Source organism: Vidua chalybeata, chromosome Z, assembly GCF_026979565.1.
Source record: "Vidua chalybeata isolate OUT-0048 chromosome Z, bVidCha1 merged haplotype, whole genome shotgun sequence".
NCBI lineage: Eukaryota > Metazoa > Chordata > Aves > Passeriformes > Viduidae > Vidua > Vidua chalybeata.
In genome coordinates this window covers 43,603,704-43,616,788 of record NC_071570.1, presented here as the reverse complement: position 1 = coordinate 43,616,788, position 13,085 = coordinate 43,603,704, and the positions used below count along the sequence as shown (strand labels likewise).

Here is a 13,085-nt window from a genome sequence, read left to right as displayed (position 1 = left end):
GATGGGGAAACTGACACGGAACTCTCAGGAATGAACAGGGGGGTGGCCACAAGACTGACATGGGGATCCTCCTATGGCAGAGAACATGGAGCGAACCACTGTGAGGGGAAATGGGGGTACATAGAACCGGCTAACATTTATCAGGACCCCTAACTGAACCCAACCCGGGATGCAACAACGTACATTTTGTTAAATCTGGCATAATAATTAAAGAAGCCATTAATTACTTGGTGTAAGTAGCCCTGATGATGCCTTCCCTATGTCTTCAGCATGGAATTTTATTTGTGTCAGTGGAAATCCCCCATGTAATTCCAAGATTAAGGAATGAAAGTTGTCTTTTAAAAAAATATTACACAGAAAATATTCATATTATTTTGAGTGCTGGGTACCCCTCTCTGATTTTCACTATCTCTGGACTGGTTGCTTTTATTGAACTTATAGGAGTTCAATATAATGCCAGTTGCAAAAATTATGAAACACTGAGCATTGTTTATGTATCAGTTATGTCAGGAAGTGTTAGGTGAATGCAACTCCTTTAATTACATGATTTGAAATACAGGAATACAGCATAATGTCTTGCTTTTTCTACGGTATTAGCTTTCACATATATAGTGTTACAGACAGACACATTCTATTCAGCTTGTATTAAAGACAACATGTATAAATATTAAGAAAAAGACATAATAGAGAAAATGGAAATACTATCATTAAGTAACTTGGGAGTGTAAAAGACAGACATAATGTCAACATCCATTTAAAAAAATCTCTTTATAGATAAATATAGTCAAATATGCTAAAACTCTGAGAATAACTGGCCCTATAAAGTTATTTTCTTGTTTGAATAAATAAGGCTTTCCAAAGGTAATAAGATTACTAGTCCTTGTCTTTGAATTGCCTAGAAGGGGATTCAGTGGTATAAGTCTTAAAAGTGCTAACATAAAAACCTTTAGTTTCCAATACAGCCTTGGAGGTCACACACTGTTTGCTCTGCACTGCCTGAGGAGTTCATTTTACTGAAATATAGTAGTCTAAATGTGAGAAAGGCAATTGCAACATGACCCTTGGGCCCCCTCAAAGTGAGCACTGCACTGAAGTAACAGGCCCATTTGATTACAGATGCTGCAAAGCTGAAGGCTTAAACATCTTGAAAGATGAGCCTGGGACAACAATCTTGATTAAAATAATACAATATATACAAGGAGTAATTTGGTTTATTTTACCTGACCCAGAACAGAAATGGGATCTTCATATCAATACAGAGGTGATGCACTTTTGATCTTAAAATCCCTGCAGAGTCCCAGCATCCGTCTTCTGCTTTTCGATGAGATCAACACCTTGGAAGTTCCTGTGGCTCTGTGTCTTCCCCCCATATGTGTGAAAAAAGCACAGCTGGTCAAATCTGACATGTTGAAAAAACCCAGAAACTAGTATTCAAAATTACTATTAATTTATTTTTCTATTGCTATAAATTTCGCTTTTAGCCAGGAAGGAGGTCTGAACTGGAGAACAGAAGCAGATGATTAATCAGAGTGGTTCCACCAGAAAATCGTGGCAAAACACAAGGTTACAAGGAATGATCAACTTCTTATGTGATTAATTTTAAAACTTCAAAATTGGCCTATGCAGGAGATGTTATCAGAATTTCTGGATCTGGTAAGATATGAAGTTGTTTATGTAGGGAAACCTAAATAAATATTAGGAAAACTAGAAGAAAGTATTATTAAAAGAATAATTTCTGATATTTTCTTTATAGGAGATAGTAAACATAACTCTAAAGCTGTCATAAAGATTTCTATGAAAAAGCCCTGTGCTGAGAAAAAAATTTAGCCTTCAATCTATGTAAAATGGTTCTTTTTCTGCCTTACCTGTAAATTTCAGCAGAGATTTAAAAGATTCAGCTTTCAGTAACAAAATCATTATCAAGTAATTAGCCTAGAATATTAATTAAAATACAGAACAAATTAATTTCCTTTAAAATAATGAATTAGTGGTATTTGAGAGGTGAAAATATTGTAATGTCAGGTTTTGTATTAACAAATTATTTGTTAATTAAGTTGTCAGAAATGCTTGATATGTATTGCACTACCCTATTACTTTCATGTGACAGCCAGAGGTACTTTAATGATAAATACAGCACAATATTTAATTTTCTAATTAATCATAAATGGATTATTTAATCTGTTTTGCTGTAATTAAATAAGGATATGTAAGAGCTATTCTGTTCTAATAATGGCATCCCATACCAAAGCAAAAATCATTCAAGCTATTGTGTCATTTCCGAGTGACCATACTAATGATCTACTTGTTAAAGTGTCAAAGTAGCTGTAAATTTAGGATTAAAGTAAATCTCAGTGCAAAAGGGGCACACTTTAATGATTTCAAAGGAATTATTCCTTTGAATATTCCTGCATAATCTTTGGCCAGTTTATGGTACCGTTTGCTCATTATAAAGCATGTTAAATCCCCATAGCACCTTTGCTGCTTCTGTCCTTGTTTTTGCTGAAAGCTCTTTGGCCTGGTATATTGAATTACAACACTAGAAGTATTTAGGTATTTAACATGCTTTATTGAACTGCTTTGTTAGATTTGAAAGCTCAATCCATTGGATATATATGAAAAATATTATTGTACTGCATTCTTCATTGGTACATAGTCTCTGTGATGTTCCTACCTCCTATCAGAATGTCTGAAACTGAGTCTTGCAATGCCTTTAAAATAGATACAAAAATAACTGCCTATTAATTATAGGAGAATTCAGGTAAATGGAGAGTGGTATCTCTGAAACTGTAGTCTCTCTGACAGTTGTATTTCCATTTTATTTTGTGTATTTGATGCTTTATTCTTTATCTGTAGGTATTTTAAAATAATTAAGACACTATATAGTCTTCTAGGCTAGAAGAATTCTAGAGTTAGATTACTTCTAGAGTATCTAGCTTCTAAAGTTCCTTGAATGTAAAAATATATATAAGAATGATCTACATTCAATACTTTGTGCCATAAAAATCTCAAAGCAAACTAAAATACTACCTAAAAGCCTTTATTTTGGAAGATAATCAAAGTATTTCAGAAATATTTGTTTCAGCCTAAGTAACATAAGTATTAGTTTTAAAAAAGGCTTTGGCCCAAGAGTTACACTTGCAAGGCATCTTTCTGACCATGTGGACTTCTTACGGTGTCACAGTGAGACCTGTTAGAGAGAGGCTGCTTCAGGCTCAGTCCTGTTCGTGAACTTGCTGTGTTGGACCCATGCAGAATCCCATTGATACCATGAGAGCTCAGGGAGGCACAAACCCAACCATGCAGCAAATATTTATTTGCAAGGATCAGAGTCTTAGATGGAGAATGTGCGAATTTTGTTGTATGGCCCATTAATTTTTCACATCTTTGTTGGAAACACAACTAATGGCAAGACTATTAGTTTCACAGCTCATGGATCACAGCTCCCAGAAAAGGAGAGAGCCAGCAGGCCAGGGTACTGTAATAACCTAACAAGGGCTCCCACCATGAGGAACACAGACTTCCTGTTTCATGATGGGGAGGCACGCGGTTGCTCTTCCCAGCAGACATGAATTATTTCAAAAGTTTTCTTTGCTACAGTATACAGGGGTATAGTATTTCACAGGATAATTTGTAGGAATTCCAGTGGTTTCTTTTGCTAGTATTTATCAATGTTGAGATGTACTTTTGGACTGTTGAACATATATCCACAAATGTAAGTGGATCTGAGATTTTAACAAGATACATCCTTGAGAGCAGATGATCTTTTCTTTTGGCGATGTAATTTTTTAATTGGCAAGTGCAATTGATCCTGTACTCTGCAATTGATCCTGTACTCTGTAATTATTAGACTAATTTAAAATTCTCCATGGTTAAGTTGTTTCTCACGACAATGTCAAAATAAGGGCAAAGGTAACCAGGTCTATGAAAATAAAATACTCTTTTCTTCTATGCCCAGGAAAATTGTTGTTTCCTACCAATGGGCTCCCTCAGGAAAGAACAGAGGAAAAGAGGAAAGAACAGCTAATCTCATTTTTCCTAGCAGTAGCACACCTGGAAAGCTCTGACTACCCTGCTAGGCTAAGACTTCCAGGACCATGGCAGAGAGTGCTATGGATAAAATAGTTGTTCAGAAAGGAGATGAAATAAATGGGATTATCTTTAATAGGATCACTCAGTAGGGCAGAAAACTATGACAAAGCAAACAAACTCCAAATTAACAATAGGTTGATATGACACAGGGGTAAGGCTAGTGGAAATTAAGTTCATAATTGGGCTATTTGCCTTTCTGGAGCTTAGTTTAATGGAGGGAATTTAATGAACTTTGTCTTTGATTCTTAAAATATTAGACATAAAATAAAGAAGTTGATTTCTTTAGGCTTAGAGAATTTTAATAAGTGTGATTGCTATTCAAGACTTAGTAAAATGTGCATTCTTGCTGGCTTACCCAAAACTAGAACTGGTGTAAAACATTTTTTTTTCATAGTTTTATGCTAAGCAAAGTTGGAAAATTAAGTTTTCAGAATGCTAATCCCAGAAATAGTGTCAGGAGCTTTCAGTTCATAAGAGGAGCATACATTTTCTAATTGACTGCCTATTTAAATATAAGAGTGTAAATCTTTTTGTTCAGCTTGTCTAACTGCCTTTCTTCCTTTATAAAGATTTAATGGAGGATTATTGCTCAATTCTGCAGGTACCTGTCAGATAATACCTCCCAGATAAGACCCATGATAAGCCTTTATAGAAAGGAAGGGTGCACTACAATGCAGAAGAGGAAATCTTCAGTGGATCTAAGGCTCAGAAACAAGAACAGTAACTTATATTACTTATAGGGAAAGATGTAGCTAAGAAAATGTTGAACTAATTAATTCAACAAACAAAAAATTCTGGTTTACAACATATTTTATATCAGTGCTATTGACAAAGAAGAATGTTAATCCTAAACTATATCCTAATTTTAAGCTAAACTTTTCAAAAAGGACTGATAAGGTCTAAAATGTTGACCAGTTACACATTAAATTATCTCTTCCTGAACAGCTATGTTACGTTTGATGCCATTACTTTTGACAAGCAGTAGAAACTCTTGAGTGTGAATTAGGTTCATTGACAGAATGTGTTCAGAAACTGCTGTCCCTAAACCAGTAATTTTAACACATCCAACATCTGTATTACATTATATTTAATTCATACAGAATAATTCCAGTCATTTACAGTAAGAATTGAAAGCAATTTAAAACATATGTCTCATAAACTATCTGCCATAATCTATATAGGTTCTTTGCTACAGTACAGATGCTTATGTTCAGGATGCTAAAGAATGGTTTCAAGCATATTTTTGTATTTAATGAAAGTCAAAGAAAGTTTCTGTCAGTTCTTTACTTCTGTGTATCATATAGAACTGACTTGTCTTGGAATAAGCTACCACAATGACACATCTCTAGCTGAGTTGGACAAATAAACTCAACTCACCCTATGAGAACTTGAAAAAACTTGTTTCCATTGATTAATCCATCCTTTCATGAGTGTGTCATGCATTCCAATAGCTGTGACAAATAATCTGTAGTTCTGTGTATATAATATATATATGTGTATTCCTATGACACCCATCCATGGTAATTCAGCAGAATGTGTCATAAAATATAATGACTTTCTCTGTTTGCATCTTCAGATATTCATCTTGTGTCCTTGCTAGTTGTCGCCTTCTGATGAGAAGGCGGGCGACCTTGTTTCAAGACACAGCACGGCAACCCGGCCTCACCCGGGTCACTCGGGCCACAGACATGCACAGATACCAGTGTGGTGGATGGTCAAATGGCGTTTATTATCTTATCTCATGGGGTTAAATAGTCAAGGCGGCTTCACTATGTCAGAAGGGGATGGTGGGTCTGGCTAAGGTTAGTAAGGAGTGGAAAACTACTGAGTTTAGGAGGGGCTGCATGCTTTAGGGGTAATTGATTAACTATAGCAGGAAGAAGGGGGGAAGGGTCTAGCTTTCCGTCACATCCCGAGATCTTCCGTTCGCCTGTCCCTATCTACCACATCTCCCCTCCCCTTTTTTACTAATGAGTGAGGTAGTTATAAACATAGGCACTAAGGTGAGGTATAAAGTTGTAATGTGATAAGGGAAAAGGGTTTTTTGGTAAACCTGAGTGATCTTCGCAAGGGAAGTTTAGAGAACCTCTGCGACTGGCAGTGTCCTCGGTTTTTGGTTCACAGCATTTGTTGCCGGCCTATGAACAGGATGTTGGCCCGTTCTAGGCGAGCTTGAACGAATGAGACCAGCCTGTTTAGCAGGCAAGGTCCGAATGTGAAGGTTAAAAGCAGTATCGCTAGCGGACCTACTAGGGTGGAAATTAGAGTGGTGAGCCATGGTGATTGACTGAACCAGGACTCGAACCAGCTCTGTTGGGTTTCCCTGTCTCTCTTTCTTTGAGCCAGTCTATCTCGGAGTTCTGCCATGGAGTCTTTAACGACTCCTGTGTGGTCCGCGTAGAAGCAGCATTCCTCCTTCAAGGCGGCACACAGACCTCCTTGCTGCATGAACAAGAGGTCCAGTCCCCGCCTGTTCTGTAAGACCACTTCCAAAAGCGAGGAAACTGATTTCTCTAGAAAGGAGATGGATTTCTCGATCCTCTGCAGGTCCTCATCGATGGTCATTTGCAGCTGAGCAAGCCCTTGGTGTCGGGTCGCGAGGGCCGAGACACCTGTGGCTGTGCCAGCTGCTCCCAGGCCGAGCAGCATTGCGATAGTCACTCCCGTTATTATTTCTCTTTTGTGGAGTCGGCCGGGCTCCTCGAAGATGTGGTGCACCTCCTCGTCTGAGTGGTATAGGACCCTAGGAACAATTAGAAGTTGGACACAGAAATCGGTAGCATCATTGAATTTGGCAAGGAACACGCAAGGACTTACCCCAGATTTCTGACAAACCCACATCCCACATGTGGATGGGACTGCCCACTTGTTGATCTTTCTGTTGGGCTTGACAACTTTGGTGCAGAGGTTGCCTTTCTGCTTCGCCAGGGCTGCATTGCCAAAGCATTTGCCCCGGCCTGTGACTTGACTCAGGGTGATTCCCCTACGGGGGGTGTCCCATCTGCACTGGTGAGGGGCTTCGGCTGTGGAGTAACTGAAGGGGGTGTCTAGAGCGACTCCTTCGTAGAAAGGAGGTTTAACATCGTAACAAAGCCAGCAGGAATTGGTTAGGTTTGGGTTGGATTCGTTCAAGGATAGAAAGGTAGCCTCTAGCATGCGGAAGATTGGGTCTGAGTCCGACTCGGCTAAGTGGTCTATTTGGAAGGCATCTGCATGGCCGGTCGGGATATCGGTGGCCTTTGTGGGTAGTGGTTTGGGATGGGTAACGTTTCCTCCTTTCAGCACATCCTTAATAACTATATTGGGTCCTACCGGTCGGGGTGCCGGTGGTTGGAGCCTGATAATTCGCACGTTCACCCACTCTTTTGGCGCCTTGGGGACTACCGTCCATGTTCTGCCTGTGGCCCAACTAGGGTGTTCTGGCTGCAGGACTGTCATGTTATAGTCCGTGCACTTCCGATATTTGGGTTGTGTATGATAGTTGTCATAGACCCCTCCCTTGAAGGCGGGCTTTTTACAGCCAGTAGGTGCCCAGGTGAACTGCAAGAATCTATCGGGCTCTTGTGGTTCCCACCCTTCTCCCGATGGTCTGGCATCTGTGACAATGGTTTCACAGCCCCAGTGCCCGCAATATCCCCACCCCGGGTAGTTACAGTACTTCTTCCCAGGGTTGGAGGCTGGACACCAGTAGGACAGGTACATGTACATGATGTGCGGGTGATGGGGTCGTAGTTTTGGTCGTCCTGGAAACAGGTCGGTGATATGGAACACGAAGGATGGGGTGCCTGCCGTGGTGATTTCTTTGAACGCCTTGTCACTTGAAAGATGCTGCATGACCCACCTGAATGGCTGATGGGGGTGATAGTCTGGGTTGGCTTGCCCCTCGGTGATGAGCCCTAATATTAAGATCACACAAAACCACCGTTGCTGTCTGGGTCTCACCGGTGTAGGATTCTTGGGTGCTGTCTGGCGTTTTGGTGGTTCGTCGCTTTTCTCTGGAACCGGGATGTATGCGTTACGGGGACGACCCACGAGCATGTCCTGTAAACAGAAACTCGCAATTCTCGTTAGTCCCCTGGGTTGTGGCTGTATTGAAAAGAAGCAGTCCTTGATGTCCAGCACTGCGCATGGTTGCCCTTTGGGGTTTACCAGATTATATATCCTTTGCTGATTTCCCTCTGGTCTGGTGATCCTCACCGGGAAGGCTTTTACTGTCCCTGAGGGAGCCCACTTTGTACAAGCTATCTTTATTCTAGCCCAGTCGGTAAACTGGGCTGGTTCGTGTTGTGATTGCCTTTCGATGTGGCTTAAGGCTTTATTCGGTTTTGTTTCAAACCGCGTCAGCTCCGCTTTTTTTGTTTCTGAGTCCCCGTCAGCGTCCGTCAGCTCTCCCGAGCTGTCGGAGCTGGTGGAGCTCAACTCAGAGCTGGAAGTCGAGTGCCAGCGCGTTTCCGGGTCCCGGTGCCTTTTCGTGCAGCTCCGGCCCCGTCCCTCCCCCTCCCTTCGGGGGTGGTGCCGTTCCCGCCCCCTGGGCTTGCCCTGCCGCCCGCAGGGGGAGGTCTCTCCCTTAGATGGTAGCAACTTTGAGCACGGTTCCTGATTGGGCACGCGCTCTCCGCCGTCCCCCTCCTCCTCCTTTCCTCGCGGCTGCGCACTAGCGAGAATCCGGGTATTCGGGGTCTTCCCGTAGGGAGCATGCGCGCCCCGCCCATCCTCTGGGTCGCCGGCGCCATGTTCGGCAGGGTAGGGCGGGGGTGCTGCCGGTGTCTCCCCCTGAGCCGTGTTTCCCGCGTCTCTGGCTTCCCTCGCCAATTTCTCCCAAAAGGACTGCGCGCGCTGCTGCGCCCCCGGCGCCGAGTCGCCGATCCGCGGTGAAGGGACGGATGGGGGGTCCGCGAGTTTTTCGGGAAGCCCCGTGGGGGGGGTTGGGCTCGGGCTCGGGCTCGGGGAGGGGGGGGACGCACCCGGTCCCCCCGGGTCCCCGCTCCCGGGTACCTCGCTTTCGGAGGCAGTTTGCGTTGCCGCTCCTACCCCCAGTTTGGGTGTAGCTAATAAACATGCGCTTGCCGCGCTCCATGTTTCTTGTTCCTCTAACGCCTCGCGCAGAGCCTGCTCGACTTTTCCCCAAGCCTTGAGGCTTTTCCCGCTGCCTGAGGTTTTTGTTTCCTCGGCTAATGCGGCTGTACATCTCCCCCACACCTCTGGGTGTAATATATCCACGGGACGTTCAATCGTCCCCAGCTCGAGGAGTCTCGCAATAGCGAGGTAAAAATCCTTGAGCTTACACTTAATTCCCCACTGCTTATAAATCGAACTCACGACCTTCGCGATGGCCTCCATGTAGATCGCTGGTCCGGGGACGTCTCCCCCGCCTAGAATCGGCTTGACCGTTCTGGCCACTGTCTCTCGTCCAGGAGATTCCCGCTACCTTAGGGTTTCGGCACCATATGTCGCCTTCTGATGAGAAGGCGGGCGACCTGGTTTCAAGACACAGCACGGCAACCCGGCCTCACCCGGGTCACTCGGGCCACAGACATGCACAGACACCAATGTGGTGGATGGTCAAATGGCGTTTATTATCTTATCTCATGGGGTTAAATAGTCAAGGCGGCTTCACTACGTCAGAAGGGGAGGGTGGGTCTGGCTAAGGTTAGTAAGGAGTGGAAAACTACTGAGTTTAGGAGGGGCTGCATGCTTTGGGGGTAATTGATTAACTGTAGCAGGAAGAAGGGGGGAAGGGTCTAGCTTTCCGTCACATCCTGAGATCTTCCGTTCGCCTGTCCCTATCTACCACAGCTAGTATATATGACATGCTGTCTTTAGCTGTTATAATTTTTAATCTATAAAGCTCATTAAAAACTGTTCTTTAATTGTGAGAAGTAGGATTTTCCCCATGTTTGTAGTACAAGCTGGTATCACTATGACTGTGATTCTTTCTTTTTCTAGGAAAAAGAAATCTGATGAATGATATTGGACAAGCTAATTGAAAAAGTTGAAGGAAGAAAGATGAAGCATGGGATACAATGATAGTTATACACTTTCTGGGTAGTAAATTGTTTTAATCCTCTTCTTGAGTGGGCAATGGGAAACCTGATCTCAGCACTCTAGTTTCTAGGAGAACAAACCACAATTATGTTCTTTTTCCTGGAAGTGTGGGAAAAAGTGCCAAATTATTAAAAGGAGCGATTTAGGCTCTTAGGACTTCAGGGAGTCTGTGCATGTGCATATATGCACATATATACAGGTATGAGTGTGTGACAAGTATTTTTATACATACATATGTAAATAAATACAAAGGTAGTTATGGACTGAAGCAGGGGGCCACCTTCTTCTGAGGTGTTTTGACTTATAGTTGCATCACATAGGGATTCTCCAGCGACATCTGGATAACAACCATGGGACTTAATTTTGTTTCCACAAAATGGGATAATAAGGTTGATCTGCAACAGTTTTAGAGGTACAAGAGAATGAATGGTGTGATAAACCTCATCCTGTTTTGAGAAGCAATTCTGCTTCTTTTCGTAAGCTACAACAGGACATCCACTCTGATACCTCCAGACATTCTCTTTCAATGTTTATTCTTGCCTACTTTTCATGAAGCAGTTTTAAATGTGAAGTAAATAAAATAGTGGCATAGAAATCATAATTTTTGTATCTTCTATTTACTTTCAGCATAGCTTGGTGTTCCAATGTATTAGAAAATCTTCAGTAAAGCAAAGGTAAACTTTGGGAAATAGCATTTCCTTAAGAAATATTGCAATGAGTGCATACATGGAGCAATCCTTGTCCTTCTGACGGGTAAAATTCTGGCAGCACGTCAGTCAACTGAGGTTGCCTGTTCTTTCTATCCACTGAGACAGGATACCCTCTTCTGTTTTTCCCCATCTAAAGGAAATGTTATCTCCATGAGTTTTGCAATGTCAGCGTTAGAAAAGACAGATTTTTTTCCTGTCACTTTTAGTTGCAGATAAGATGCTTAGATGCTGCTGAAAATTAATAAGTTAGTTGGTAACTGAGTTTCTAATAATCACGTTCCTAAAACAAACACAACTAAACCTTTCATTGAAGTAGAAAGAGGATAGGAGTAACAGACATTTCATGTGAAAAACACATTTCATGTGTTTGTATGTTTTTCACATACAAACTAATGGTTATCCTCCTGACCTTCCAGAAACATCTTTCCAACATCTATGAGAAACCTACCAGGAAACAGGAATGTGAGTCAGTAGTCCCTAAGGTAGTTAAGCATTGGTTGCTAAAGTAAAGAACTCTTTGTTGCCTGAACATTTCCTTTCATTTAACTTGGAAAGATTGCTGGAAAATTGTTTGAGTTGGCCTTTTCCTGTCCAGTGATTTCTGTGTAATCCAGAAATTAAATCTAAGTAAATATGTAATCTAAGTAAATATGTAAGTAAATCTAAGTAAATATGTAATCTAAGTAAATATGTAATCACAACAGCATAGAATTATGTTAAAATCTGACTTTAGAATACTAAAGTATTTTGAGACTTTGATAGCCTTGCCTTTTTACAGTTGAGAGTTATTTGAGGGGGCAAAGAAGAGAAGATCATCCATTCCAGTTCTCAGAACTCTTCAAAATATTGTCTGGAGGAAATCTGAGTCTCACAAAACAAGTACAAATCGAAGAACACTGCACTCAATGACATGTGAGAGAAACAACTACAAGGAATACAGTAAAAGAAAAATTCAAAGGAAATGCACGTTGGAATTCCTATAATTTGTGAAGTACATCTGTACCAGTGAATACAGAAAATTTTATTGTCCATGAAATTCTGACGTTTCACACTTATTTTACTAAGAATCAAATCAGCATATTGTGAAGCAACCTACAAAATCACATGCATTGAGTCAAAACGCATTTCAACTTAGTGATGATTCATTACCTTCCACATAGAATAAAACTTTGCACCAACCTTAACAGTTTTCTTTCACTGCCAGCCAGGTTACATATTAAGTTCTAGGGAAATAATTTTTATAGGCTTGCTTTTGGCAACACTTATAGTGTGAGTGATATGCAATATGACACCAGATTGAATTCCTGTTACACATTATAAAAGACACCTATAAGGCAGTCTCCTCTCCTCTCCTCTCCTCTCCTCTCCTCTCCTCTCCTCTCCTCTCCTCTCCTCTCCTCTCCTCTCCTCTCCTCTCCTCTCCTCTCCTCTCCTCTCCTCTCCTCTCCTCTCCTCTCCTCTCCTCTCCTCTCCTCTCCTCTCCTCTCCTCTCCTCTCCTCTCCTCTCCTCTCCTCTCCTCTCCTCTCCTCTCCTCTCCTCTCCTCTCCTCTCCTCTCCTCTCCTCTCCTCTCCTCTCCTCTCCTCTCCTCTCCTCTCCTCTCCTCTCCTCTCCTCTCCTCTCCTCTCCTCTCCTCTCCTCTCCTCTCCTCTCCTCTCCTCTCCTCTCCTCTCCTCTCCTCTCCTCTCCTCTCCTCTCCTCTCCTCTCTCTCTTGCTTTATATCAAATCTTGCAATGAATTTCTGAGGAACAAGAAAGCTGATAATGAATGTACAGAGATTTGAATAATCAGCCAGTTCCAAGAAAAACATTGGAATAAGTAATCATTGTACTGCAGTGTTACCTGAATTCCCCTTTTGAATTTCTAAGAACAGATTTTACTCTAATGTACTGTGGAGACTATGTAAGTCTATATGAAGTAGTCCTTTCAACATATATTTTCAGAAATATACTGTTATATCAGAGATACACACACTTATTCAACAGATCAGGGACTACATAAAGGTCAGGCCACTTTATATTTCTCTTTAATATATTTTCACTGAAAATTATTTCCCGTCTTCAGTTTTTTTCTTTATTTTCCAGTGACAAAGATGTTACAGCTTGAAGAAATGACCAATGTGAACAATTTATGGAAAAATAATACACAAGTAAAAAAGCTCGCAATAACAAGGAATGTGAGCAGAATTGAATTCTGAGACTTCATATAACAATATTTCTATCTTTATTTTGGAACGCTAAT

The 13,085-nt window shown here is 41.7% G+C and overlaps 1 long non-coding RNA gene across 2 annotated transcripts; it reads left to right on the top strand.

The window, feature by feature from the left end:
- The first annotated feature begins 16 nt into the window (after positions 1-16).
- LOC128782492 (uncharacterized) lies at positions 17-10,340 on the top strand. 2 transcript variants are annotated; one of them, XR_008428813.1, is made up of 3 exons: positions 17-232; positions 1,482-1,653; positions 10,036-10,340. It is a non-coding gene; the product is annotated as an uncharacterized LOC128782492 (long non-coding RNA). The 2 variants fall into 2 exon arrangements; XR_008428814.1 differs by lacking the exon at positions 10,036-10,340 and adding an exon at positions 4,691-4,896.
- Positions 10,341-13,085: the final 2,745 nt, after the last annotated feature.